The sequence below is a fragment of the Hemitrygon akajei genome, chromosome 25 (genome assembly GCF_048418815.1).
Source record: "Hemitrygon akajei chromosome 25, sHemAka1.3, whole genome shotgun sequence".
Classification (NCBI taxonomy): Eukaryota; Metazoa; Chordata; class Chondrichthyes; order Myliobatiformes; family Dasyatidae; genus Hemitrygon; species Hemitrygon akajei.
This window is the reverse complement of record NC_133148.1, coordinates 52,832,007-52,857,648: the sequence shown is the minus strand read 5'-3', so window position 1 is coordinate 52,857,648 and position 25,642 is coordinate 52,832,007.

Below are 25,642 nucleotides of genomic sequence, written 5' to 3'. Positions count from 1 at the left end.
TCAGTAATTTTCTGAAAGAAACCAATATCACTTCCCGGGGGTGCATATATATTCAATAGTAGTAACCAAATTTCTGTCTATATTCCCCCTTACCAGAATATATCTGCCCTCTTTATCTCCCATTTCAAATACTTTTTCAAAATTTAGCTTACTTGAGATAAGAATAGCTACTCCTATCTTATGTCCTGATTTATATGAGAAAAACAAATTAGTGAAGCCCATTCTCTTTAGTTTTCCATGCTCATTATCACTTAAATGAGTTTCCTGTAAATATACTACATGGGCTTGTTCTTTTCTCATTTTGGATCAAATTCTATTACATTTGATTGGATTTAATAGCCCATTGACATTAAAAGAAATGAATTTTACCTTGTCCTTAACCATCTGTATTTATCTGTCAATGTATCATTGAAAGTAGAATAAAACTTAATCGCTGCAAATTTGCTCCATCATCTGCCTGACCTTCCTGACATCCTTACTGCTCACTACCTTAGATCTATTTCTGTTTTCCCTCTCCTCCGCTCCATCATTCTGGTTCCCATCCCCCTGCCAAATTAGTTTAAACCCTCCCTTACAGCTCTATTAAACCTACCTGCCAGGATATTGGTCCCCCTGGGATTCAAATGTAACCCGTCCTTTTTGTACAGGTCACACATGTCCCAAAAGAGGTCCCAATGATCCAGAAACTTGAATTCCTACCCACTGCTCCAATACCTCAGCCACGCATTTATCCTCCACCTCATTTCATTCCTACTTTCACTGTTGCATGGCACAGGCCAGTAATCCCGAAATTATTACTTTTGTGGCCCTTCTTCTCAACTGCCTTCCTAAATCCCTATACTCTCCTTTCAGGACCTCTTCCCTTTTCCTACCCATGTCATTGGTACCTACATGTACCGCGATCTCTGGCTCCTCACCCGCCCACTTCAGGATATCTTGGATGCGAGCAGAAACATCCCGGACCCTGGCACCAGGGAGGCAAAGTACCATCCGGGTCTCCTGATCGTATCCACAGAAACGCCTATCTGACCTGCTAACTATTGAGTCCCCTATTACTTGGCCAGTTATTCCGATCTTAGTGGTTGGGAAGATTTTGGAGTCGATTGTTAAGGTTATAGCTTCTGGGTACTTGGAGGCACATCATAAAGTAGGCCACAGTCAGCATGGTTTTCTCAAGGAAAACCTTGCCTGAGAAATTTGTTGGAATTCTTTGAAGACTTACCAAGCAGAATTGAATCAGTGGATATTGTGTACATGGATTTTCAAAAAGCATTTGTCAAGCCGCTGCAGACGAGGTTACATCACAAGTTAACAGCCCATGGTATTACAAGGAAAACACTAGCATGGATACAGTGGCTGATTGCCACGAGGCAAGGAATGGGAAAAAAGGGAGCCTTTTCTGGTTGGCTGCCAATGACTAGTGGTGGGACGGTGGGACATTTTTAATGAAAAATGTCAATGACTTGGATGATGGTAATGTTGGCTTTGTTGCAATGTTTGTGTATGAATCAAGATGGATGGAGGGGCAGGTAGTTTTGAGGAAGTAGAGAGGCTACAGAAGGACTAAGACAGATTGGGAGAGTGGGCAATGAAGCAGCAGATGGAATACAATGTTTGGAATTGTATGGCCATGCACTTCGGTAGAAGAAATAAAAGGGCAGGCTGTTTTCTAAATGGACAGAAAATTCAAAAATCTGAAGTGCAAGGGAACTTGGGAGTCCTTGTGTGAGATTTCCTAAAGGTTAGTTTGCAGGTTGAGTCTGTGGTGAGGGAGGCAAATGTGATGTCAACATTCATTCCAAGAGGACTACAAGATTAAAGCAAGGATGTAATGTTGAGGCTTTAGAAAGAATTGGTGAGGCCCAACTTGGAGTACTGTGAGCACTTTTGGGCTCCTTATCTAAGAAAGAATGTGTTGACATTGGGGAGAGTTCAGAGGAGATTCACAAAAATGATTCTGGGATTGAAAAGCTTGTCATATGGAGAGCATTTCATGTACCCACTGGAATTCAGAAGAATGAGCAGTGACCCTATTGAAACCAATCAAATGTTGAAAAGCCTTGATAAGAGTGGATGTGGAGAGGACTGTGGGAGAGTCTAAGACTGAAGGACAGAATAGAGGGGACTCCTCTTAGAATGGAGAGGAGGATGATTTTTTTTCAGCAGAGCGTAGAGAGTCTGTGGAATTTACTACCACAGGCAGCTGTGGAGGCCAAGTCTGGACAAATTCAAGGCAGAGGTTAATATTTCTTGATTAATCAGTGCATGAAGGGATATAGGTAGCAGACAGGAGATTGGGCTGAGAGGGAAAATGGATCAGTCATGATGAAATGGCAGAACAGACTTGATGGGCCAAACGGCCTAATTCTGCTCCTTTATTTTATGGTCTTAATGGAGGTGTTCTGAGGGTTAAGAGCTATTTCAAAAAACTGGGGTTGATTAGGATTAGTCAACAAGGTTGTGTTTCTGGTAGAATATGTCTCATGAATTTCCTCTGTTTCGTCCCTGCTCCACCTTCCATAAGACCATAAGGTTTCTCTCTTTCTGTTCCCATTTGTCCATTCCTCATCTATTAGGTCATGGTAGTTTAGTGAGAATGGCTCCTGGGGCAGTGTCTTGCACTCTGTGTGGGATGTGGGAGGTCTGGGAGATTTCCGGTCTCCTAGATGAACTTATCTATACCAGGTGCACCGAGTTGCAGCAACTGAGAGAATGTATTAAGGAACTGGAGCTACAGCTCGATGACCTTCAACTCATACAGGAGAATGAGGAGGTGACAAACAGGAGCTACAGGGAGGTAGTTACCCCAAGATTGCAGGAGACAGGTAACTGGGTGACTGTCAGGAGAGGGAGGGGAAATGCACAGCCAGTCCAGCGAACACCCATGGCTGTTCCGCTCAATAATACGTATTTAACTTTAGATACTATTGAGAGGCTGACCTAACAGTGGGGAGGAAGAGTGACTGGGTCTCTTGCACTGAGTCTGGTGATGTTGCTCAGAAGAGCAGAGAGGTGAAGAGGAATGCAGTGTTGATAGGAGATTCCTTAGTCAGAGGAACAGATACAGATAGTCAGAGGGCACGATTGAATGTCCCAGGATGCAACAGTCGGGACTGCTAAGACTGTTCAGTACGAGAAGAACTGTAACGGCAGCAGTCACTACTCCAATCCCATTGACTCATTGGTCTGTTCAACATCCAGAATCAGAATCAGAATAAGGTTTATTATCACCAGCAAATTTGTTAACTTAGCAGCAGCATTTAAATGTAATATATAATATAGAACCAAAGAACATTACAGCACAGAAACAGGCCTTTTGGCCCTTCTTGGCTGTGCTGAACCATTTTTCTGCCTAGTCCCACTGACCTGCACCTGGACCATATCCCTCCATACACCTCTCATCCATGTACCTGTCCAAGTTTTTCTTAAATGTTAAAAGTGAGCATGCATTTACCACTTCACCTGGCAGCTAATTCCACACACTCACCACTCTCTGTGTGAAGAAGCTCCACCACCGCCCCCCCCATGTTCCCTTTAAACTTTTCCCCCTTCACCCTTAACCCATATCCTCTGTTTTCCCTTCTCTCCTAACCTCTGTAGAAAAAGCCTGCTTGCATTCACTCTATCTATACCCATCATAATTTTATATACCTCTGTCAAGTCTCCCCTCATTCTTCTATGCTCCAGGGAATAAAGTCCTTACCTATTCAAACTTTCTCTGTAGCTCAGTTTCTCATGTCCCGGCAATATCCTTGTAAACCTTCTCAGCACTCTTTCAACCTTATTAGTATCCTTCCTGTAATTTGGTGACAAAAACTGCACACAATGCTCCAAATTCAGCCTCACCAATGTTTTATACAACCTCACCATAACATTCCAACTCTTATACTCAATACTTTGATTTATAAAGGCTAATGTACTAAAAGCTCTCTTTACTACCCTATCTGCCAGTGATGCCTCTTTTAGGGAATTTTGTATCTGTATTCCCAGATCCCTCTGTTCTACTGCACTCCTCAGTGCCCTACCATTTACCTTGTATGTTCTACCTTGGTTTGTCCTTCTCAAGTGCAATACTTCACACTTGTCTGTATGAAACTCCATCTGCCATTTTTCCAGCCCATTTTTCCAGCTGGTCCAAATCCCCCTGCAAGCTTTAAAGACCTTCCTCACTGTCCACTACACCTCCAGACTTTGTATCATCCGCTAATTTGCTGATCCAATTTACCACATTATCATCCAGATCATTGATATACATGACAAATAACAATGGACCCAGCACTGATCCCTGTGCCACAGCACTAGTCATTGGCCTCCACTCAGAGAAGCAATCCTCCACAAACACTCTCTGACTTCTCCCATTGAGCCAATGTCCAATCCAACTTACTACCTCACCATGTAAACCTAGTGACTGAATTTTCCTAACTAACCTCCTATGCGGGACCCTGTCAAAGGCCTTACTGAAGTCCATGTAGACAACATCCACTGCCTTCCCTTCATCCACTTTCCTGGTAACCTCCTTGACAAACTCTAATAGAATTGTTAAACATGACCAATCATGCACAAAGCCATGTTGACTCTCCTTAATAAGTCCCTGTCTATCCAAATACTTGTCGATCCTATCTCTTAGTACTCCTTCCAATAATTTACCTACTACCGACATCAAACTTAATGGCTTATAATTTCCCACATTACTTTTAGAGCATTTTTAAACAATGGATGAACATGAGCTATCCTCCAATCCTCCGGCACCTCACTGTAGATACCGACATTTTAAATATATCTGCCAGGTCCTGTGGATTTATCTACTCTGATTTGCCTCAAGATAGCAAGCACCTCCTCCTCTTCAATCTGTGTAGGTTCCATGACCTCACTACCTGTTTGCCTTATTTCCATTGTCTCCATGCTAGTTTACTTAGTAAATACAGATGCAAAACCTATTTAAGATCTCCCCCATTTCTTTAGGTTCCATACATAGCTGACCACTCTGATCTTCATGAGGACCAAATTTATCCCTTACTATCCTTTTGTTCTTAATATACCTGTAGAAGCTCTTTGGTTTATCCTTCACCTTGACTGCCAAAGTATTTTTTTGCACTTTTTATACTCCTCAAGCATTTTATTTTCTCCCTGTTCCCTATACATATCACCCATCTTTCTCTTCTTCTTTATCAGATTTCCAATATCCCTTGAGAACCAAGGTTCCTTATCCTTATTCACTTTGCCTTTAATCCTGACAGGAAAATACAAACTCTGCACTCTCAAAATTTCTCCTTTGAAGGCCTCCCACTTACCAATCACATCTTTGCCAGAGAACAACCTGTCCCAATCCACACTTTTTAGATCCTTTCTCAACCCAAGGTTCAGAACCTCAACCCGAGCACCAGATCTATCTTTTTCCATGCTCAAGTTGAAACTAATGGTGTTTTGATCACTGGAACCAAAGTGTTCCCCTACACACACTTCCGTCACGTGTCCTAACTCATTTCCTAATAGGAGATCTAATATTGCATCCTCTCTAGTTGGTACCTCTATATATTGATTTAGAAAATTTTCCTGAACACATTTTACAAACTGTAACTTGTCTAGACATTTAACAGTATGGGAGTCCCAATCAATATGTGGAAAATTAAAATCCACTGCTATCACAACTTTATGTTTCTTGCAGTCGTCTGCTATCTCTCAGCAGATTTGCTCCTCCAATTCTTGCTGACTATTGGGTGGTCTATAATACAACTCCATTAATGTGGTCATACCTTTCCTGTTTCTCAGCTCCACGCATATGGCCTCTGTAGACAAGCCCTCTAATCTGTCCTGACTGAGCACTGCTGTAACATTTTCCCTGACTAGCAATGCCACCACTCTCACCCTTCATTCCTCTGCCTCTATCATGTCTGAAACATCGGAACCCTGGAACATTAAGCTGCCAGTCCTGCCCCTCCTGTAGCCAAGTTTCACTAATGGCTATATTGTTGTAATTCCATCTGTCAATTCACGCCCTTAGCTCGTCAGCCTTCCCCACAATACTCCTCACATTGAAATAGACACACCTCAGATTATTAACACCACACACAATCCTTCTATTTGTCACTTTGCATGAACTTTTAACATCATTTATTTTCACCCCCACTCCACTATCTACTCTGGCACTCTGGTTCCCATCCCCCTGCAAATCTAGTTTAAACCCTCCCCAATAGCACTAACAAACCTCCCTGCAAGGATATTAGCCCCCATGTAGTTCAGGTGTAACCCATCTCTCTTGTACAGGTCCCCCCTGCCCCAGAATAGGTCCCAATGATACTGAAATCTGAAACCCTCCACCCTACACCAGTTCCTCAGCTATGTGTTCATCCACCAGAGCATCCTATACTTACCCTCACTGGCACGTGGCACAGGTAGTAATCCTGAGATTATTACCCTCAAGGTCCTGCTTTTTAACTTCCTACTGAGCTCTCTATACTCACTCTTCAGGACCTCCTCACTCTTTCTTCCTATGTCATTTGTACCAAGGTGTACCATGACATTTGGCTGCTCACCACCCACTTCAGAATGCTGTGCACGCGATCAGAGACATCCCTGACCCTGGCACCCGGGAGGCAACAAACCATCCGGCAGTCTGTCACGACCACAGAACCTCCTGTCTGTACCTCTAACTATCGAGTCCCCTATCACTACCACTCTCCTCTTCTTCCACCCTCCCTTCTGCACTGCAGAACTATACTCAGTCCCAGAGATCCAGCTGCTGCAGCTTGTCTGAGGTAGGTCATCCCCCCAACAGTATCCAAATCAGTATACTTGTTGTTGTGGGGAATGGCCACAGGGGATCCCTGCTCTGCCTTTCCTTTCCCCTTCCCTCACCTGACGGTAACCCAATTACCTGTGCATTGCTCCTTTTGCGTAACTACCTCACTGAAACTACTATCTATAAACTCGTCATTCTCCTGAATGATCCGGAGGTCATCCAACTCCTGCTCTAGTTCCCTAATGCAGTTTGTTAGGAGCTGCAGCTGGATGCACTTCTTGCAGGTGTCGTTGTCAGGGACACCAGAGGTCTCCCTGACTACACACATCCTGCAAGAGGAGCATTCCAACATCCTGCCTGGCATTCTCTCTACTCTAAATAAACAAAACAAAACTTCCCGGAACCCACCCTCACCTCTGCCTGTTCACACCAAAGCCTGTTGAGCCAAAGCCATCCCACTCTGCTCCCTCTCACTGAGCTGTCCACTGTATATGGTGGTCTTTTTTAACCTATGGTGCTCTACTTCACACGCCTGTGCAGTCTAGCCTCTTTTCCCCGAGCAGTGTAAAAAAAAACTTCTCTCCGAGATTCCTTTATTCTTTTCGTCTCAGCCTCTTGCTTCGATTTAAAAAGGACTGTTGAAAATTCCTCTCTTTTTTAAACCTTTGGTGTTCTACATCATGCACCTACACACTCTAGCCTCTTTCCCCTGAGCAGTGTTAAAATCTCTAAACAAATTAAAGAATTAGATAACATTAATGCAATCTCTCCAAATGTTGTTTCATTTAAAAGAGTAGAATTACAATCGCAGTATAATTTATCACTAACATATCCTATTGAAGGATATTTGCTTAAATTGAAAAGTCAATTTTATTTCTTTGTGGATAAAAATAATAAGCTCTTAGCTTCTCAATTAAGAGCAGCTTGAGCTAAAATACAAATCTTAAAGATTCGTAAAAATAATGGAGATATAGTAAGTAACCATGAGGACATTAATAACACCTTTAAAGATTTTTATTCTGATCTTTATAGATCTCAATGTCCTGCAGATTTCTCTAAAATGAAGGCCTTTTTACATAAGATTAAATTTCCACAAATTTCTTTTGAAGATCAACAGATGCTTGATGCTCTGATTACCGAGCATGAAATTCAGAAAGCTATCTTATCAATGCAATCAGGTAAAGCTCCTGGACTTAATGGTTATTCAGTGGGATTTTACAAAAAATTTGAAAGATCTTTTCTCCGTATCTTTTGAAAATATTTCATGAATCCTTTGACAAGGGTAATTTACCTTCTTTTTTATGAAGCATGTATTTCCTTAATCCTTAGAAAAGATAAAGATCCAGTTGAATGTTCATCATATAGACCTATTTCACTATTAAATGAGGATGCAAAAATTCTCTCTAAAATATTGGCTAATCGCTTGGAAAATGTTTAAACTAAAATTCTTTCTATGGATCAAACGGGCTTTATTAAAGGCCGATATTCTTTCTCTAATGTTTGGAGATTGATGAACATTATATATTCATCATTATCTAAGCAACCTCAATGTTTTATCTCTCTCGAAGCAGAAAAGTCATTTGATAGGGTTGAGTGGCCATATTTGTTTAAAGTATTAGAAAAGTTTGGTTTTGATAATAATTTCAATAGATGGATTCAAATGATTTATAAGAATCCTATTGCCATGGTCATTACTAATAGCTGCTGGTCTTCTTTTTTCTCACTTTCTCGTGGCACTAGACAGGGATGTCCATTCAGTCCTTTATTATTTAATCTTGTATTGGAGCCTTTAGCTATAACATTACATGAAGCTAAAAATATTCATGGTATCTCTATCAATGGAACCATACATAAGATTTCTCTTTATGCAGATGATCTTTTTGTTTTTATTTCAAATCTTGAGGAATCAATTCCTAATCTTTTGGAAATACTTAAAGAATTTGGTAAATTTTCAGGATATAAACTTAACTTGAATAAAAGTGAATTGTTTCCATTAAATGTTCAGGTTAGTACATATAATGATATTCCTTTTAGAATTGCTAATACATTTAGATATTTAGGTATTATAATTACTAAAAAATATAAAAATCTCTATAAAGCGAATATAGTTCCTTTAATGGACTCTATGAAATAATTATTTTCTAGATGGAATCCACTTACTTTTTCTTTAATAGGCCATATTCATGCTGTGAACATGATGATTTTACCTAGAATTTATATATTTTCCAAAATATTCCTATATTTTTAACAAAAAAATTTTTTGATCACATTGACTCTCTTATTTCTTCTTTTATTTGGAACAATAGAATACCTAGAATTAATAAGTATCATTTACAAATATTTAAAAAAGATGGTGGACTTGCACTTCCTAATTTAAGACTGTATTATTGGGCTGTGAATGTTAGACAATTATGTTTTTGGTTATATTGGCTTGATAAGAGCCAAAAACCATAATGGGTTGATTTGGAATTAAAAGCTGTTAAACAATTTCATTTAAGTTCAATTTTAGGAGCTCCATTACCTTTACAGCTCTTTAAAATTCCAAATTTAAATTTCTGTCTGGTTATTAAACAATCCCTACGGATTTGGATTCAGTTCCGTAATTCTTTTAATCTTAAACAATTTCAGTTATCTAGTTTTTTATATTGAAATTTTTTATTTAAACCTTCAACAACTGACCCCATTTTTCTTTTATGGAAAAATAAAGGAATTCATTCTTTTTCAGATTTATTTTGTGATGGTCGACTGATGACTTTTGAGGAGTTAATTAATGAATTTTCTCTCGCTCATACACATTTTTTGCAATATTTTCAGGTTAGACATTTTTTACACCAATATTTACCTAAGTTTCCATATTTACAAGAATCTGATTTGTTGGATACCATTTTGAAATTGAATCCCTTAGTGAAAGGTTCCATTAGCAGAATTAATAATTTATTTTTGTTACAAAAAGAGAACCTATCACTAAAGATTAAACAAGATTGGGAGAGAACTTAAAATGAGCTTTGTTAATGAAGATTGGCTTCGAGTTTTGAAAAACATAATTTCTTCTTCTGTATGTGCCAACCATTGTTTAATTCAATTTAAAATTGTACACCGTTATTACTTAACAAAGGAGAGACTATCTAAAATATTTCCTAGTACAGATAACTATTGTAATAGATGTAAAACTGAAGTAGCTACTTTGTCACATATGTTCTGGTCATGTTCTTCGTTAAAAACGTTTTGGAAATCTTTATTTTCTGCAATTTCTAAAGTTTGAAAATTAATTTACAACCTAATAGATTGACTGTTCTATTTGGAATAGTTCCACATCATATTCAGGGTATCTCATCTCAATTGTGGTCTTCCTGACCGGAGCATCCAACTGCACAGTGAGGTACAAAGGCTCAAGTACTGCAACTAATCTGTGAGTTACTGCCCACTGCGAGAGTTGAGCCAACCCATGCTTGCCACTGTCTTGGATGGTCACCCACTAGGTTCCGGGCAGATCCAGTGGATTTGCAGATGAGGATAGCGGATCATGTGGAAGACATTAGTTTCCACTTTATTGATTCCCCACTTGTACCCCTGATTCTCGAGTACCCTTGGCTATCCCAGCATAATCCTCCATGGACTGGAGGGAGAGGAGAATCATTGAAACAGAACGCTGGTTTCACATTCCTCACACTAACATTATCTGTTCCTTTTACTACCCTAATTCGAGTACCAAATCCCCTCCCGGCCCTGCCTCTCAATTGCTTGGTCCAGTCATTGTAAGAGGGTTTGTTTGTGGCATGGTGTTCCAAGACCCAGACTGTCCCATGAAAAATGACCAAAAAGGGGGCAGATGTCAGTGCTAAGTAAGCCAAGACCTTCTGGTGACCCAGTCCTGCCCTCCTGGATGGACAAACTGATTCCAGACAATGGGACTGTATGAGCCCCGACACTATCGAGTCTGGATCCCGCAAGAATTAGAGAGAGGAAATCTGTCATTCAAGAGAGGACCAAAGAAATACCCGAACTTTCTGGGGAATTTGCAGCCAACCTTAAGGAACACAGCTACCATGTCTCGAGTAACTGAAAGACTCCATTATGCCCAGCCTTGAAGCATATTTCCAGGAGGGAAAGAACCCTCTGTAATGCCTTGCTGCCATCGCCTGAGGATTCAGATGGGGATTTGGACTCAGATTTGGCTCGTTTCCATGAATGAGCTTTGTGAGCCTAGGGAGCGGACTCTGAGGTTGGTTGAATCACCATGGTGCCTAAAACTACTCAAGGTTCATTTTTGAAAGAAACTCCAAGGAGACAGCACACCCAAACCTGCTGAAAGCACTTCCATCTGCAAGGACATGGAGGAGGTCTTCAGCAAGGGAAAGGCCTTTACTCTTCTGGAACACCGACTCCACAACAGTGCAATATCTGCTGCCTGGTACTTGTCCCTTGCAGGATTAATTAAACATACTCTTGAGCCCAGAGAAAAGTGTAGTGGAAGAATATATCAAGGAGACTCTTGCCACAGGCCTCATACGGCCCTCCACCTCACTCACTGGCACAGGCTTCTGCTTCGTACAAAATAAGGATGGGAGCCTGTGGCCATGCGTTGATTATAGAGGATTAAACTGCATAATGGCCAAAAATCGCTACCTGCTGCCTTTCATGGACTTCAAGATGCTCCAAGAGTGAGAGTATTCACAAATCTGGAACAATGGAGTGTGTACCATCTGGTACATATAAGAGAATGTGATGAGTGGAAGACTGCATTCAATACACTGATGGGGCTCTATGAGTACCTGGTTATGCCCTTCAGCCTCGTGAATGCTCCAGTCATTATGCATATTCTTGATAAGTATTCCTTCATCTACATTGATGATATCCTCATCTTTTCAAAGTCCATGGGGAAGAACAACGTTAACTTCAGGGACAATTTAAAGAGGCTTCTAGTGCATGGAGTTGATGTTCTGTTGGAGAAGTCGGAGTTTCATGTGATGACTGTTTCATTTTTGGCGTTCATCATCTCCAATGGCAATCTCAAGATGGAGCCTACCAAGACATACCAAGACTCAGGCAGTCAGAGACTGGCTGCCACCATCTAGCATCAACCAAATCCAATGTTTCTTGGGGTTAGCAAATTTCTACCAGAAGTTCATAAGCAACTCCAGTCAGTGCAGCTCTGCTGATGTTGCTAATTAAGAATTCTACACACCCTTACGTCTGGACGACTGAAGCAGAGTCTGCTTTTGTTGAGCTCAAACAGTGGTTCACAACAGCTTCTATCTTGGTTTCTCCTAACCCGGACCTCCCCTTCATCATGGACGTGGACACCTCAAACAATGGAGTGGGTGCCGTCTCGTCTCAACGATCACCTTTGGATGGTAAACTACACCCATGTGCATTCTTCTCCAGGTGGCTATCCCTGGCAGAGAGGAACTATGACAACGGGAATTGGGAGCCCCTTGCAGTTCTCAGCTTTGGAGTAATGGCGTCACCGGTTTGAGAGGACCAGGAACCCTTTTATCATTTGAACTGACCAGAAGAACCTGGCTTATATTCAGGAGGCCAAGAGGCTGAATTCCAGGCAGGTCAGGTTGTCTTGTTCTTTGAATTCATCCTGATATGTTGACTGGGGTCAAAGAACCAGAAGCCAGATGCCCTGTCCCGTGAGTTTGATGAACCAGAATGAGAGGAGCAACCTACCCCCATTTTTGCCACAAGTCACGGTGGTCACAGCAATTTGATGAGCAATCGATGCTCCTGTTCACAAGGCCCAAGCGCAGTTGGGGAGGTTCTAAGAACAGCCCTCTGGGTCAGCTCTTTGTCACAAGTTTAGTCCGGTCGCAGGTACTCCAATGGGGTCATTCATCGACAATGACCACACTGCCAGGACCCTCAGGTTTATCAAGAGGAGGTATTGGTGGCCCGGAACGTCGAAGAGGTTCGGTACTTCCTGGAAGCATGTAAGATGTGTGACTGGAACAAGGAGACTCATGCCTGATCCCAAGGGCTCCGCCACTCCCCGTCCTGTTCTGGAAAAACATTGGACACACACCTCCATGGACTTTGTCACGGGTCTCCCGTCATCCAAGGGGAAGTCGGTCATCATGGTAATTGTCGATTGGTTTTCGAAAGCCTGCAAGTTCATTGCCCTGGAGAAGCAACCATCTGCAACTGGGACAGCCAAAATTGTTCTGGTCCTGGTCTTCAGTATCCACAGATTCCTGGTGGACATTGTCTCAGATTGTGGTCCACTATAAACATCACATTTCTGGAGAGTGTTCTGTAAATTGATATGGGCAACAGTAAGCTTTTCCTCTGGGTTTCACCCGCAATCCATAGGTCAGATGGAGTGAACTAAACAAGATTTAGAATGTACCCTGAGATGCCTGGCCTTGGAAAGTCCTTATGAGTGGTGTGACTGTTTGATGTGGGTCGCCAACAACACCTTACAGCATTCAGTGTAGGGATGTCACTGTTCAAGTGACAGTTTGGTTATCCACTGCCTCTCTTTCCATGCAAGGAGGCAGAGGTTGCGGTCCCTGAGGCTGAAGCTTTCCTCCAATGCTGAAGGCAGAAATGGATTAGGGCATGAGAAATTTTCTGGCCTCTATCCAGAGGTCAGAGACTAAGGTGAACTGAAGTAGAAGAGGGACCCAAGTTATACCCTGAGCAACAGGTCTGGCTGTCCGCTTATAATTTTCATCTCCATGTGGAATCTAGAAAGTTGGTGAGCAAGTTCACTGGACACATCGAAATCCTAAGGAAAGTAAACCCCATGGCTTAGACCTTACAGCTCCCCAAGACTCTAAAGATCAACCCCACCTTCCACATCTCTAAATTAAAACCTGTCTGCATCAGCCCCTTAGTCCCAACACCATCAGTCCCGCTGCCGCTCTGGGTTATTGAAGGGGAACAGGTCTTAACGGTGAGAAGACTTTTATACTTGCATACTGCTCCGGGTGTTCGACAATAGCTCGTGAACTGGGAAGAATTTTGACCCCAAGAGAGGTGCTGGGTGCCTGATAGAAACATCTTAGATCCAACCATCTTCCATGACTATCATCACCACCTCTACAAACAGACAGTGTTGCCAGCAAGGCCAACATAAAGCTAAAGAGAGGGCAGAATTGTAAAGCTAAATCATTTAATTGTATATGGTGTACTGTCTGTTATTTTGTGGTACTGATTTGTAACAGGGGAACACATCACGCAGTATCCACACAAACAAGAGGTTTTGCACCTCAGATTTCACATGTTTGGCAGGGCCAGAGACTGCCTTCCTGGACTAATGCCTCCGGCCGAACCTGAGGGGGTATCGTTCGGGATTGATTCTGTTGGATGCTGTGTGATTGCCCTGAGCATTGAACCAGTGGACTGTGTGTTTAAGTGTGTGTTAGTATGGATGCTGCCAGTGTGGAGCGGTGGTGTTCATCCACGGGGTTTCCGGTAACTAATGCATGCGTGTTGAGTGGGGTAGATATTCGTAATCCTGATGAATTGTTGATTCCACTTTTAAGTACTGTTAACGTGGTAGGTAAAGTTACGATTATGGGGCAGAGATTTGATAAAATGGCAGGCACAAACTTTGTCTTAGTTCAGATTAGCGCTGACATAACGACAGTAGAACTGCCCGGTACTATTGGGGCCCCAGGAGAGGGGGGTGGGGTGTGTACTGTCCACACTTTCCGGGGGAGGAGAGTGTAAGTGAGCGGGCCGAAGCACAAGTCATGTCTCCCGTAGCTGGGGAGGAGACTTCAGAGACAGGGTTCTCTCGTTTCTGCTTTGGGAGGTGAAGGAGTGGTCTGATTTGGAATATCTAATGAGTCCCTGTCCCCCAGGGAAGTGTGAGAATTCTGAGTTAGTATCCGCTCTGACCTCTCTGGCGAATAAATGGAAAAATGCCCAGGTCCAAAGTCTCAGCTATGGTAGGCTCCGCCTATTCTCAGGAACGAAGCCCACCCCTAAAGGGGAAGAGAAGTATGAGACTTGGGCGAGGCAGACCTCTCAGTTGTTAGATGAGTGGCAGTGCTCCGATGACATTAAATGTCAGTGATTAGCTGAAAGTTTGAGGGGGTGGGTGGCTGACGTTGTGAGAGCTGGAAAGTCCCAGTACCTCATTCTCACTATTACCACTTACATGTGAGCACTGGAAAATGCACTTGGCATGACAGGAAGCCCCATGGAGCTCATGATGGGGTTTCAGAACATGCGTCAGGAGAAGGGGGAGAAGCATTCTGCCTACCTCTTTCGGCTAGACAGGCAGCTGAATTGCCTGCGGTGCAGAGGGGCCATTCAGGCAGCTGAGGTGGATCAGTTAAGAGTGGACCAGATAGCAAAGGGCGCCCTGTCCCAGTGCCTGATCGCTTGAGGTCTCCGACTATCTCGCAATGCGTACCCTCCCCCCTTCGTTTGTTGAGCTGATCAGAGAAATACAAGAGAAGGAGAATGTGTCAGAGGCACGGGAGGCCTCCATCAGCAGGGTAGAGTCCTCAGTAGTGGTATCCTGCGGTGAACTGACCATGGATAGCCTGCCCCGGGGAGTGGTAGAGATTGAGGCAAAGTTGAGAACAGCAGAAGCCCTCGGTTGTACAGGTGAACAGGATGGCAGTGATTGTCAGGAACACTACGAAGAGGGAGGTCACCTTCAAGTGGGGGATGCCCTGGTGACGGTAATGTCCAGAGTCCCTGTGTGACAAGCTGGGAAGAAACTATTGGGAAAAAGGGGAAGTTGACTGCTGAGTCATTCAACTTCGAGGTCTCACTGCTACCTGCGGGTTGGTAGAGAAGATGTTGAAGCTGGAAGTTGTCTTTTGCACTGACGAGTTTGACGTGGGTTCTTCCAAGAGTACTCGTCACAGTAGCTGAGTGACTGAGGACACCCCGTTGAGAGAAAGGTCACGGCAACTGGCCCCTGCAGAGGTGGAAGATGTTCAGCAACATCTGTGGAAGTTGAAGAAAGCTGGGATCATCACTGAGTCCAGAAGCCCTGATGTGTTCCCAATAGTAATGGCCAGAAAGAAGAATGGGAAGGTATGGCTGTGTGTGGACTATAGGACCCTGAACAGGTGTACCGTCCCTGACCAGTATACGGTCCCAAGGATCGAAGATGCGCTGGCCTGTCTGAGTGGTGCTAAGTGGTTCTGTGTGCTGGACGTGAGGAGTGGATATTACCAGATCCCCATGAGCGAGGCTGACAAAGAGAAGACGGCATTTCTATGTCCACTGGGATTCTTCCAGTTGGAAAAGATGCCAGCAGAGAGGGCTTGGGGGTGTCCTGTATCAAAGTCAGGGCACTGGGTTGAGACCTGTTGCGTTAGTCAGCCGGAGTCTGTCACCCCCAGGGAAAAACTATCCCATGCACAAGTTCGAATTTCTGGCATTGAAATGGGCTGTGGTGGATAATTTGAGAGACTACCTCTTTGGTACCAAGTTTGAGGTGAAGACGGACAAAAATCCCCTAACTTATTCCTGACCTTGGCAACATTGGATGCCACAGGCCATCGTTGGTTGGTGCCATTGTCTGCCTGTGATTTCAGCCTGAAGTACTGGCCGGGAAGTAGGAATATTGATGCTGATGCTTTGTCCTGACGTGCACATGAAGGGCTGGACAGGGACGAGGAGTGGGAGAGCGTTCCTGCCCTGGGAGTGAAAGCCATGTGCCAGTTTGCCATCGCGGTGAAGGCAGATGGAAGGCAAGGGCAGGATCAAGCGGTAGATTAATTGGGAGCTTCTGATGATGCCATTCCACAAGTTTACTGCAACCTGACCGCTCTGAAGACAAACCGGTTACCGGAATTGAGTCCTGGGGAAATGGCAGCTACTCAGCGAGATGACCTGGGCATCGGTACCATTTGGTCAGCGATCAAAAAGGAAGAATGGGCCCAGGCGGAGAAGACGAAAGATGTTACACTGCCTCCATTACTGAGAGAGTGGCCCAGATTGGAGTTGAGGAATTGGATCCTATACCAGGTCACATCACCTCTGGACCGATCTCGGTGTACCCAGCTGGCTCTGCCTGAGAAGTATCGGAGGATGGTGTTGAAGTCACTTCATGATGATTCTGGACATTTGTGGGCTGAAGAGACCTATGGATTACTCAGAGATCGGTTTTACTGGCCCCGGATGAAGCCAGAGGTTGAAGAAAACTGCAATTCATGCATTCCACGCATACAGAGGAAGACACTGCCTACGAGGGCAGCTCCTTTGTCCCATTTGCAGATTGCGGGGCCCCTTGACCTGGTGTGCATGGATTTCCTGTCAATAGAGCCAGATGCCAGCAACGTGGCGAACGTCTTAGTCATCACGGATCACTACATCAGATATGCACAGGCTTTCCCTACCAAGGATCAGAGGGTGTCCACGGTGGCCAAAGTGTTTTGGAAAGGTTTTTCATTCATTATGGCCTCCCCAGGCAGATACAGTGATCAGGGATGAGATTTCGACAGGAGGCTCATCCATGGACCAGTTGGAAAAATGGGCTGAAATGGGCAGATGGAGTTTCATACAGACAAGTGTGAGGTATGGCACTTTGGAAGGAAAAACCAAGGTAGAACATACAAGGTAAATGGTAGGGCACTGAAGAGTGCAGCAGAACAGAGGGATCTAGGAATACAGATACAAAATTCCCGAAAAGAGGCATCACTGGTAGATAGGGTAGCAAAGAGAGCTTTTGGTACATTAGCCTTTATAAATCGAAGTATTGAGTATAAGAGTTGGAATGTTATGGTGATGTTGTAGAACACAATGCAGGAAGGATATTAATAAGGTTGAAAGAGTGCAGAGAAGGATTACAAGGATGTTGCCAGGACTTGAGAAACTGAGTTACAGAGAAAGGTTGAATCGGTTAGGACTTTATTCCCTGGAGCATAGAAGAATGAGGGGAGACTTGATAGATGTATATAAAATTATGATGGGTATAGATAGAATGAATACAAGCAGGCTTTTTACACTGAGGCTAGAGGAGAAAAAAAACAGACATGGGTTAAGGGTGAAGTGGGAGAAGTTTAAAGGGAACATGGGGGGGGGGCTTCCTTCACTCAGAGAGTGGTGGGAGTGTAGAATGAGCTGCCAGGTCAAGTTGTAAATGCGGGCTCCCTTTTAACATTTAAGAAAAACTTGGACAGGTACATGGACGACAGGTGTATGGAGTGGTATGGTCGAGGTGCAGATCAGTGGGACTAGACAGAAAAATGGTTCAGCACAGCCAAGAAGGGGTAAAAGGCCTGTTTCTGTGCTGTAATGTTCTATGGTTCAATGAGTTACTGAGCATGCTTGGAGTCACAAAGTCCTTATCACCCGCAGGGTGATCCCCAGCCTGAGAGGTTTAATCGGACCTTGCTAGACATGCTCAGAACCTTGGAGGTCAGCAGGAAGAGCAGGTAGAATCAACATATTGGACATCTGGCCCACTACTACAACAGTACCTGAAATGAAGCGACTGGGCATTTGCTATAGTATCTGATGTTTGGGCACGAGGCGAGGTTGCTCATTGACCTTTGTTTTGGGATGGAGAAGGACGACTGATCTCCGAAGACTTATCTGAAGTATGTGTCTGACATGAGAAGGTGTTACACGAGCAAGGCAGTGGACGAACCCAAGTGCAGAACACGGGCGCAGAGGCAGAGTTGGGAGGCATTCTTGATGTAACAAGCATGGAACAATGAAACAAGGTTACTTATACCAGAGTGAACCATGAACTGGCAGCTCCTTGTTGCGAGTATTAGACAGAGCGCTGCAGGATTGATAACACTTTCAACCTTGAATGGTCCCAGAAAGCGAGGGGAGAGTTTCCTATGCTTGTTCTTGAGTGGGATGTCCTTGGAGGAAAGCCACACCATCTGCCCCGGTTGGTACTCAGGCACCGGAGTCCAGTGTTGGTCGGCCGTCTTCATATTGCGTTTTGCTGATCTAAGAAGGGCCGTGCGTGTCTCCTGCGAAACGTTCAGGCACCGATCGATATGGTCCTGAACCGACGGTACTGCAATCTCCTCTTCTTGTGCGGGGAACAGCGGGGGTTAGCACCACAGGGAACACTCGAATGGAGACCTTCCAATGGCAGAGCTCACCAGAGAGTTGAGGGCGTACTCAACCCACGGGAGGTGGTCGCTCCAGATCGACGGGTTGTTTGCCGTTACACAACGTAGCGTCACCTCCAGGTCTTAGTTGACCCGTTCCGTCTGCCCGTTCGTCTGGGGGTGGAAGCAGGATGACAGGCTGACCGATGCACCTAAGGCTTGACAGAAGGCCTTCCATATCTGTGAGATGAACTGGGGACCACGATCGGAGACGATATATGTGGGGATTCCGTGGGGGCGTAAGACGTGGCAGACGAGAAGATCAGCAGTTTGTTGAGAGGAAGGGAGTTTAGGAAGGGCTACGAAGAGCACCGCCTTGGAGAACCAGTCTACCACAGTGAGTATGGTGGTGTTCCCATGTGAAGGGGGTAGACCGGTGACGCAGTCCAGGGTGATGTGTGACCAGGGACAACCAGGGACAGATAGAGGACAAAGTAACCCTGCAGGTGGCCGATGAGAGGCTTTTCCCCCGGGCACAGATGGAAATGCCGAGACATGGGAACGGGTATCCGCCTCCGTGGATGGTCACCAAAAGTGTCTTTTCAGGAGCGCTAGGGTCCAAGCATTTCCAGGATGGCAGGTGAACCAAGATGTGTGCCCCCATTGGAGAACCTGAGGCCTGACGGAAACGTGCACGTACAGGCGATCGCTGGGGTCGGGGTCATCCCGTTGGGCTTCTTTTACTTTGGACTGGATCTCCCAAGTGAGAGTGGCGACCACGTAGGACGGTGGGAGGATAGTCCCTGGACTGGAAGTGTCCTCCTTGGAGTCGTATTGGTGGGAGAGCGCGTCCAGCTTCCCGTTCTTGGACTGTAATGGAAAACTTGACAGTCCAAAAAATAACACCAACAGGCCTGGGGCCAGAGTTCAAACGTTTGGCAGTCTGAATATACCCCAGGTTTTTATGATCAGTCCATACTACAAACTGTTGTTCTGCCCCCTCCAGCCAGTGCCTCCATTCTTCCAATGCTAGTTTGACCGCCAGGAGTTCCCGATTTCCCACGTCGTAATTCCACTCGGTGGGGGACAGTCAATGAAAATAGAAGGTACAGGGGTGAAGCTTTTCGTCCGAACTTGATCGTTGGGACAGGAATGCTCCTATCCCAGAGTCAGAGGCGTCCACCTCAACAATGAATTGACGGGCTGGGTCCGGATGGACCAGGATGGGAGCGGTGGTGAAACACCTCTTCAGGTCAGTGAACACCGAGTCAGCTTCGGAGTCTCAACAGAATGGGGTAGTAGGTGAGGTAAGCCGGGTAAAGGGGGCCGCCACTCGACTGTAGTCTCTGATAAATCTGCGGTAGAAGTTTGCAAACCCTAAGAATCATTGAAGTTCTTTGCGAGTCGTGGGCCTCCAGTAGGTAGCCCTGACTGGCGAGGGCCTGTTGTACGGGATCCGTGTCCGCTGGGTTCATTATGGCCAGTTCATTCTGTTACATGAGCAAGGCAGTGGACAAACCCAAGTGCAGAACTTGGGCACGGAGACAGAGTCAGGAGGCATTCTTGATGTAGCAAGTGTGGAATCGGTATCCAGGAGCAATGCTAGACTTAGAACTGGCAGTCCTTAGAAACATGAAACAGGATTACTCACACCAGAATCAACCACAAACCAGTAGCTCCTTGTTCTGATCACAGGATTTTTATCTGCAATTGCTGATGGAAAGCAAGTGTTTGTAGTTTGCGGAACCTGGGAATGATTGGAAACTAAACGAGGTGATTGAGGCCCAATTCCTGAGGTAAATAGCCAAGTGGGCGATTGTCAGAAGGGACCATGACAGAAGGGAGCTGAAAAGGGCTTATGAATTAGCTGGGGTCCTGGCTGCCAAGCAGAATCAAAGAAATAAGAGGAGGTATCATCAAAAGGTTAGGATCTCCCAACTCATGCCGGGAGACCGAGTCCTCACAAAGAATTTGGGGCTACTGTAGTGGAGAGCCAGATGCCAAATGTACCAGTTTTCCAGGTGAAACCAGAGGATGGGAATGGGCTGGTCAAGATTCTCCATCGGAACCACCTTGTGCCCCTGGGATAAGAGATGCGGGTTGACCCAGAGCCCAACCTGGAGCCTACACAGAGTAAGAGGACTCTGTGGTATCGCTGGGTGACTGAAAAGCCAATAACAGGAGAGATTAGACTGGCCCCCACCCCTGAATGGGGTACAGACTTGGAGGACGAGGAAATAGGGGTGTGGTATATGCCGCATTTGCTAACTCCCCACTGATTGAAAAAGAGATTCCCAACCCTTCTCCCATTGAGTCAGGTGAAATCTGGGGGGGGAGGGTCTATCCGTGGACAGCTGGGGGTTGAACGGGACCCCACAAGGAATGAAGTGGGGCTCGGCCAAGGGACAGAGGAGTCTGAGTTGCAGGAGGGGACGAGTAATAGACCGCGGAAGGCCTCTCCAGGTAGACCAGAAGTACCCCCAGTACTGAAGAGGTAGGTGAGGGGGTACGGAGGTCTTAAAGAATTAGGAGAACTCTGGATAGGCTGGTCTATGTAGCACCAGGGAGCAGAGCGGCGCCCCTACCGCTTTGGGGAGCTGTGTCACTGCCTTTTGCAGCCAGGTTGGACTTTGTGTTTTGCAGGAAGGAAATGAATAAATTTGGTGGGGGGAGCGTGTAATGTCCTGGGAAAGGTTTCACTGCTAATGTAATGGTTGTTCTGTAGCAGCAGTGTTTGGGCTATGACTAGAGTTAATGGCTTTGGAATATGCACTGTCCATAGAAGGGAGTGTTTTCTCTTGGGCCTGTAAGCGAGCGGTTCGCGGTCTTTTGTTCACTGGAAGATGGAGAGAGGAGATGCCAAAATGAAGAGGTTGTAGACTGCAGGATGGAGTGGAATGTGGCTGGGAGTCGATGATGCCAGGGGAAACCAGTGGAGGACTGATAGACACGAAACCGTGAGCTCCAATGTGCACATTAGACTGTTACATTAAAATGGGCCCTTTTCCTTTTCTAACTCTCTAGTCAAATTAAAAATTGAAAAGCTAAATCGTTTTATTGTATATGGTGTACTGTCTGTTATTTCCTGATATTGATTGGTAACAGAGGAACACATCACGCAGCATCCACACAAACAGGAGGTTTTGACCTTCGATGCAGGATTGAACATTTCTAGACTGGCATAGGAAGGGCATTAGGTGTTTTGAAGATCTTTTCATAGATAAGCACTTTGCAACTTTAGAACAATTCTCTGTAAAGTTTGGCCTACCTAACACTCATTTCTTTAGATATCTCCAAATTAGACATTTTATCAACCCTTTAATACCAAACTTTCCTGAGGTACCCGTTTAAAAATGTTCTGGATTTGCTTCTTCATGTGAATCCATTAGGTAAAAGTTTAATTTCTACCATTCCAGATATGTTAACGATGTTGAAGCGAGCTCCCTTCAACAAAATTAAAACTGCCTGGGAGCACGATTTAAGTTTTTCTTTGTCTGATGAGGTTTGGGATTCAATTCTCAAGTCAGTTAATTCAACTTCTTTATGTGCTCGCCACTGCTTTTTACAGTTCAAGGTGATACACAGGGCTCATATATCTAAAACAAAATTGTCACGGTTCTATCCTGATATTAATCCCTGCTGTGATCAGTGCAAAGGGGGCAAGGCCTCTCTTATTCATATGTATTGGGCTTGTCCTAGCTTGGAGAAATTCTGGAGTGATTTTTTTAAAACTTTATCTCACATAATTAATTGTTATTTGGAACCTAACTCTCTGATTGCTCCTTTTGGTACTTCGGGAGAAGTTAACATGCATTTAACTCCGACTAAGCGTCATACATTGTCTTTTGCCTCTCTTTTGACCAGACGTGCAGTCCTTCTTAGGTGGAGAGATGCTGCCCCACCCACTCATGCTTAATAGCTGAGAGATGTTATGTTCTACTTAAACCTTGAAAAGATTCATTATTCACTCTTTAATTCAGATTTAAAGTTCCAAAAGGTGTGTGGACCTTTTCTTGAATATTTTCATAATTCCCATTTAGATTAATGGTGCATCCCTTCCATTTTTGCTTTTGCATTTAAATCCCTTACTTTCAGCTTCATACGGTTAAGATTTATGTTTTTTTTTATGTGTAAACATATTATAGGTTAGGTAGTAGTCAATATACCTTTTTATAAATACAGCTCTGTGGTGATATAGTTCTGATTAACTTTTTTATATATCGTAAGGTTGGCTTGGAGTTGGGTAGTGGGAGGGTGGGGTGCTAACTAACTTTATACGATTCTACTATGGGTGATTTGCTTAATTGTTATGAATTGTACTTTGATACATTTGTTTTGCACTGTATAAACCTCTATTGTTTTTTTGTTTTGTTGCATTGTAAAAACACATAAAAAAATTAATTTAAAAAAACAAACAAGAGGTGTTGCATCTCAGATTTCACGTTTGCTGGGGCCAGAGACTGTCTTCCCAAGACTAACGCGGCCAGCCGAACCGGAGTGTTACAATTCATTGTGGGTGTCTAGAGTGTGGATGTGAAGATGGAGGTATTTGAAAATTATATGTAATTCAAAATGGAGCTTTCTGGATACATTATAACTACAGAATTGTCCTGCTGTTACATTTCATAGTCACAACAAGGGCTTTACCTGTGATGGACAGGCCTGTATCCAGGACTTTTTGTAGGCTTTTCCATTCAAAGGGTTTCCATACCAGTCCGTGATACAACTCACACTCTCCTCCCACTGGTTCCCGTCCCCCACTACTCCCCTCTGCCCTCCGCACCTCCCTCCCTTTAGTTCATGCTCCACCTTCATTATCTTCAGCCTTTTGTCACTCCCACCCTCACCTACAACCTTCCAGCACTATCCATTCCCCATCTGCCTGTAAACCCGCTCACCTGGAGGCCCCTATCACCAGACAGCACTTGCTCTACCCCTCCCCTCGCCTCTTTACACCGGTCACCTCCCCTCTGTCTTTCACTCCACGGGAAGCGTCTCAACTTCAAACGTCACTTCGCCATTTCCACTCGAGATAGAGCGTATTCTAAGCGCAGGGGCGTTTGGGTAACTGACACGTCCATTTCATCATTTGTAAATCGCAACTTACATTAAACATTGCTTTCTTTTTTAAACATCACAACATGTGACCATCAAATGCAAATTCGCTCCCAATATTCCCCGAGACTTCAGAAATACCGTACGGAAGAATAATTTATACGGCAATGACTGGTAAACATCACCGTTCGGCGCAGCCGTAAACCTGTTGCGCTTTTGTTCCCAAAATTTTCTGTTTTCAATCATAAAACTTATAACCTTCACAAGTTTACAGCTTTTCTGAAACATCCACTTTAATTTGGTAAAGTTTTGGTATTTTTAGGTCTCCGCCACTAAAAATAAAGTTGACCGATGGTAGAGCAAGTCCTATGATGGATCTACGCCAATACCAATGGAGATAAAAGGGAGGTGGGGATGGCGAAACGCGCGCTCCTCCAAGCAACCAATAGCGGCAGGCGGTCTGCATGATTCTCTAATCCTGTGAATGACGGGTGGGAGGACCGAAGGTCCTTTTAACCAATAGCGGTAAGAATAGAAACAGGAAAGCGGGACAATGGTTCACTGTATCTGCCTGACTTTTACTCTGCTGACTCCTTTATAGGTTTCTGAGGCTTTTATGGCGGTGAGCAAACAGCTTTAAGGTGCATAACCGCCCCTTCTGAACGTATCTTGACCCACGTATTTCATTTCACCCCATATTTCTATTTGTATCAATTTTTATTAATAAAGACCTGTGCTCTGAAGTAACTGAATTACTATTTCAAGCAATAATCCTGTGATCCTTTCTGCAAAATGCTGATAATGTTAAATAGAATTTTATTCTGTGATAGCTTTAAAATCGACCATTCCCTCTCTTGATTATATCTTGATGATTACAATATTCACACCTCCCATTGTTATGTTTCTTCATGAAAAACAATTTATTTTAAACCTTTGTGCTCAAACCTCAGTCTCAATATTATCACCTCCTCCCTCCTGCTCTTCCCTGCATTCCTCAACCATCCCACTTCTCTCTGGATACTATTTTGAGTTGAAATAAGGTTTGTATTTTGCCACATACAATGTATTTTCTTGCCTCTGAATGTAAATCTTGTAGGCTCCCAATTGTTGTGCTTGAATCAGACAATATTACAACTCTCATCAGTCTCACTTCCTCCACCCACTGGGAAACGAATAGTCCAGTTGTCATTTCAGCTCAGAAATCATCATTTATCCTCACCTGCTTTTTCATGTTAAAATCAGGCACCACCAATCCTACCCTAATCTACTATTACCATTCTTGAAGCATCTGTGTACATTTGTAAATACCCATAATAATTATTATTTACATACTATCCTTTTTTTATTCATTTATTAATTTTTTAGAAAATTACAAAGAATAAATGTGATGATAAAATAGTAAGAAAGGAAAATAATATTAATCCTCCCCCCTCCCGTTAACCGTCCCCTCTTAACCCTTATCTAAAGAAAGGAAAAAAAAGAAAGAAAGAAGAGAAAGTTTGCCTGGATATCGGAGGATCCCCACATGCTCCATGGAGTTCAAAATAATTTTAATATTTATTTTTACTTTCCCCAATTACTTCATAATTTTATCTTCAAAGGACCTATGTATTTAATCCTATCTTTTGTAGGTATGGGAGCCAAATTTTCAAAAATATCATATTCATTTCTTAGATTATATGTAATTTTTTCAAGTGGAATACAACTATATATTTCATTATTCCAACGATCCATAGTTAAATATAAATCAGATTTCCAAGTAACTGCAATAACTTTTTTGGCTACTGCCAATGCAATTTTTATAAATTTTTTCTGATACTTATTCAATTTAAGTTTCGGTATTGTCCCTTCAATATCT